The following is a 6,029-nucleotide window of genomic DNA, read 5'->3' on the forward strand; positions in this document are numbered from 1 at the left end:
TGATGCTCCCTGGAGAGATGGAGGGATGGAGGGAAGGAAGATGTGGCCCCAGACTACTGATACCTCACAGCCCGGACATGTTTACTGTCCACTGGAGACAATCAGATCTGTTCAAGTCAGCTCCTCCTGCTGTTACTGCACACTCACACCATACAGAGAATCACTATCAGGCTCATTTTAACTGATTTACGTTTGTATACTATTTCTTTAAAGTAGCCATTCCGATATAATGTAAAAATACTGCTTAGGGAGGCAGTTAAATTGCAACAAGTCTTATTGCAGTGGATATTAAAGGCTACTTTATGATTTGTTATGTATGAATGCTAAGCAAAAGACATGCAAAGTGTCATAAATTCAAATGTTTCCAAGTATCTGCAAAGGAAGTCTGGGAAGACACCCTGGACTCTGAGTGATGCTCCAACCTGACTGTACGCTGACCTCAACCATGCAGCCAAGGATTGTTTTTCAAAAGGTGACAAAGCATAGACAAAGAGGCTTGTAGCAGCTTGTGGAAAAAAACAGAGGAAGTGCTGCTTGTTTCTAGTAGAATCGCTGTCACCATAACATTTTTCTGTGAAGTGCTCTGTGGGTTAATTTTTCACCAGCTTTGTGTCAACTTTGTGGTTACGTTAAACAGGTAATGTAGCAAATCAGTTACTTATTTACAGATAGATAGATAGATAGATAGATAGATAGATAGATAGATAGATAGATAGATGGGTTATTTGAAGCGAAAATACCATTAATACACTTCACTTTGGTTTTCTACAATATTTGCTGAAGTTATAAATATGCTATGTTAAGTATCAAGTCCTAAACATGTTTAATACCATTCATCTATCATGATGTGCTATAAGCTTGCTCAGCCAGCTTCATTTAGTCTAATATTTCAACATCTCCCCTGGGCCTCTCTGTCTCCGTCTTTCTTGATCATTCATCCCTTCATTTCCTCATCCCTCTCTCCTCATCTCCCAAGCAGCTGCTCCACTTTGCAGCTATTTAACAGCTGTTTTGCATCAATTTGCGCTTCAGAGTGCAGATTTCTACCTTGTCCATCCTTCTCCTCCCTCTCACTTTTCTCTTTCTCTCTCTCTCTCTCCTTCCTTCTCGTCTTCCTCTTGCATTTCTAAGATGCCAGACACACAGTAGCACCAAACAGCCTTGATGTTTTCCTCAATGAATAGACTTTCTCCTTCAAGTCTTTCCCTTTCCATTCACTGATGAAAGACTCTCACACACACTAGCCTGCATAAGTGCAGAAAAGACACTCATTTGTACACACACACACACACGCACACATAAACACATATGCATATGCACACAGATTAGCCACCCCCTACTTCCCTACTTTTCTCTCTATGGAAACAACAAGTACTAAAGGAAGCAATGGAAAAGAAAAGAAAAAGTGAGGCTCCCCTATAATCCTCAAATCCCCCTCTCTTGTACTCAAACCTACACAAGAGAAAAGAGGGGGAGTGAGTGTGTCTGTATGTGTGCGCGTGTGCAGAGACTAGTGTAGCCTGACATGATTTATGGTTTGGCTGTGCACTGCAAGCAGACACTCTCAGTTTTCTCTGAGGTGGGTGTCTCACCTCCATCCTTTGTGACCTATACAGGTTGTATAGCTGTGTCTGTGTGTGTGCAGGAAAAAGACAGGGAAAAAGAAAAAAAGGAAGGCGGGAGGACGACACACTGTAAAATATACACGTGCAGGTGCATGAAAGGGAATCCAAACCTGATTGAAAATGGGCTGCCCGTTCTGCTTGTTTGTGTGTGTGTGTGTGTTTGTCGGGGTCACTGCACACAGCGGCGTGTATTCTCCGGGTGGGTTACACTTGCCGGTTGGACTGTTGGATCCCCCATTAAGCAGCGTGTAAAAGAGGCCAAGCACAGAGGCCATTATGAACTCCAGCGGTAATAGCTCCAGGAATCTTACTGCCTCTGGAGACCCGGTCATTAGCCTATTCCTCTCTCATAAAGCCCTCTATCCATCACACACGCAAGCATACACACATTTGTATGCAGACGCAGCCACACGCAAACACGCAAGCACATGCACCGTTTGTCTCCGTCTCCTGCTCCCTTTCTCTGTCTATTCATCTCTGGTGAAGGAGGGAATAGTGCTGGGGATACTGCTACAAGAGCAATCCACCAAGACATCCACAGATGTCTTTGAAAACAGATGCACCCGCTCGCACATAAACACACGCACACAAACCAGTGGCACGCACGCACACACACAGATGCTCATTTACAAAAGCAGCGAGGCATAATATCAGCCATGAACCCAAACCCCTGATTATTTAAATGTATTCCTCCTTCCCCATCCAGTGAAAGTGAGATGCTGTAGCAGCCTGTTAGCCGCGGTCAGGTAGGAGATTACAAACAGAAACACTGTCACATACAATGGAGCTACGCGGCTGGACAAGCATTATAATAGCAACTAAATCCACCTTCTGAGCCTTCTCTCTCTTACACATAGATGTATGTGTGCATACACACTCTCTGCAGGGAGATTTACTGGCAATTCAAACAGTGGATACAAACTGTAGAGACAACAATAAGATGAGTACAGTCTTTATCCTCAGGCAGCTGCACAGACACACACACATCCTGTACAATGGTATGTTCATAACTGCCATGCAAAACAGCGTCCACGAATACACACACACACACACACACACACACACACACACACACACACACACACACACACACACACACACACACACACACACACAAAACTCACACCCTCAAAGTATGCAGACTATAGGCAAAGCAAAAGTTCCTTTTTTTAAAAATATGGGCACATGCATATCGACACACACACACACACACACACACACACACGCACGCACGCACACACACACACACACACACACACACACACACACAAAGTCATGCAATGTACTGTATGTACTATCACACCCAATTCAAAGGGAGTCCAGAGAGAAAAGATACCTGGGGATGGAGACACATTGGCAAAGGTAATGCTGGAGTCAGTCACTCTGTCCTCGGGCAAAGGAAAAACCAAACCCACACACACATGCACGCCACATGCACACACACACACACGCACAGTGCTGTAAAGATAAGCACTAATCCTGTTTATTACCTCCCTCCTCTCTGCACTCTCCCTCTCTTTTTCATTTTATCTCTCTCTCATTTTCTCCCTCGCTCCCCTCTTCTCTTATTTTTCCTGTCTCTCCTCCTCAAGCCTATTTTAGTAGCGGTCGCGCGCACACACAGACTCACACACACGTTGTCAGTTTACTCCTGTGATGTTTGTTGGCCTGGGGCTGAGACGAGGAAACAGGGAGGGGAGTGTTGATGTGTGCTGCTCTTTTCCAGCTCCAGCTCTGTTCACGTCCTGCAGAGAGAATTACCTTCCCTTTGTCTGTGTGAAGGGGCTGCTGCCTTTACCATCTGTGCAGCGGATACAGTGGCAGGCGTGTGTGTCTGCGTGTGCATGTGTGTGTGTGCCTCCTTGCATGTGCATGTGTTTCCATGCGTGTGTGCATGTTTCTGTAAGACTGTTGAGTAATCCTTTAATATAAAGACATTTTTGCAGAATCTGATGTATTAAAAGAGAGGGAGGGGCGTGTTTGGAGTTAAGGCTTTGTGATAAGAATTGTGTGTAAGGGTCACAGAATGAGTGCCATCACATTCATCTGATGTGTGTGATATTAATGCTGAAAAAATAGTGCTGTTTGGGAGCTTTCAGAGCGTTCTCATGTTATTTTTTTTGACCTTGGAGGCAGAAACTGAAAAAAAAAAACAGTCAGCATCCTTCTGGTGGCTGACCTCAAACTTTTGATCAAATCACTTGATGCCCGAGTTGCTCAGTTGATTCTTTTTGCATGGTCACTTCCTCAGTTTAGTTCTCTCAGTTTTCTTAGTAGTTTTATTCCTTGAATAAACATCCTGTTTAGGTTTTCTAGGTACAAATCATTATTTATTTTGCTTTTTTTTTTTTTCATAGATTGCTTCTAAGTGCGTTTGGAATGCACTCCACAGCTTGATTTTGCTAACTAATTTATGTAAAAACCTTTCTTCTTCCACTTGCTTGAAATGTTTGCACAATTTTTAAAAACTGATATTGTTTTTTCTGGGCAGCACGGTGGAGCAGTGGCTTGCACTGTTGCTTCACAGCAAGAAGGTCCTGGGTTTGAATCATCTGGATGGAGGCCTTTCTGCATGTTCTCCCCATGCAGTTAGTGAGGTTAGGCTAACTGGCGATTCTAAATTGTCTATAGCTGTGAATGGGTTTCTGTCTGTGTGTGTTAGCCCTGTGACAGATTGGTGACTGGTCCTGGATGTAGCCCACCTCTCCCCCTGTGGCAGCTGGGATAGGCTCCAGGGCCTCTATGACCCTGAGCTGGAAAAGAGGATAGATGATTGTTTGGTTGTTGTTATTTTTTGACTTTTTATGGTTATTCTCGAAGGTTTCAGAGTGAGCCGAGCTCTTTTCATGTAGGTGCACCATCATAGCAAAGTAATCACATTTTCCTCTATTTCACTCTTTTAGGCATCAATTCCACCTCTTGTACTTTCCTCCACCTTCATCTTAAACCACCCACATTCTCTCTCTCTCCCTCTCTCTCTCTCTTGTCCATCTCTCTCCCCCTTGACCCTCTCTCTTTCTTTCTACCTCACTCTCTCTCTCCAGATTGGCATGGCAGAGAGCAGCAGCTTGCCGTGGTCAGGCCAATTATTTACATAATTATGATCTCCCACTTAACCACATGATCCCTTACCTGGGCGTGGGCAATTAAAGCCGCCGTCATTATGCAGATTATGCAAATGCAGTCATAAGCAGAACAAGGTGGCGATAGCTCATGTGAGCAAACACATGCCCTGTAACCGTGAGCGTGCTCTGTTGGTGTGTGTCAGCTGTGTGCAGCAGGATGTGGGAACACACTTGTCAGTTTTCTGATTTGTTAATTGTATTTTTTTTTCTCGTGCCACTTGTTGACCACAAACTGTCTAAATGTTCACAGGTGGCGCTCAGTTTTCGTTCTTGATGCAGCTTTGCTTTTATGAGCTGAGATTTTTATGTGACCAGCCTTCAAACAATGAAGAAGAAGGGTTTTTTTTGGTTTACAGAGGTCAACATACAAAGAAAATTAAGTTTTAAGACTCAAATGTTGTTCGACCTTAGTAGCACAACCAGCCAGGCTGTTCCAGCTGTCAGGGCAAGAGATGGGTTACACCGTGGATGGGCGTAAACAGAGAGACGCACGTCCATTCATGCTCAGCACGGTCTCCAGTTAACCTAACATGCATGTTTTGGACTGTGGTAGGAAACCAGAGCACCTGGAGAAAACCCACACAGGTAGAGGGAGAATCGTGCCGCCCCTAAGAAGTCATTATTTATTCAAATGGGTTTTGTATATCATAGCTAAAGCAGCCAACACAAAATCTGCTTTGTCTATTGATGCTTACATCAGTTATGCTTAGTACCCCGGAAATAAATTGTCCTCCACACTAGATCAAGTTTTGGACACTAGCTTCTCGGGAGGCGCTCAATATTTCTCTGTTTCTTTTCGTTAACATTAAAATCTCTCTGTTTCAAGACTCAAGCAGTGAAGTGATGAACAGAGAAGAGAAATGCTTAAGCGTTTGCCTCGACATTTGGAGCTAATTAAACGCAGCCTGTTAATGATGCACTGAAATCATGACATATGGCTTCCCTCTACACGCGATGTTAAATTAACGATTTTAATAAATTCATAAAAGGAATCAGTTTTCATATTCACGAATCTGGTGCTCGTGTAATCTAGCTGGGATTAAAATAAAAGTTTGGTTTGCACTCCACTTGTGTTTCAAAGTGACGACTGTCTGGGATAAGTGCGGTGTTGGTTCTCAAGAGCCGAGCGTTATCTCTGTGTCTCTGTCCGATTTGGCTCAATTGCCCTTTAGATCGGATTTTATTTGTGGTACCTGCTTGTTAACTCCAGCTGAAACACAATTAAGTGCAGAGACAGAGAAGGGCTAATGAGATGGAGAGGAGAGGGCTATAAGTGACC

Source organism: Aulonocara stuartgranti (genome assembly GCF_965226115.1).
Source record: "Aulonocara stuartgranti genome assembly, chromosome: 7".
NCBI classification, from domain to species: Eukaryota; Metazoa; Chordata; class Actinopteri; order Cichliformes; family Cichlidae; genus Aulonocara; species Aulonocara stuartgranti.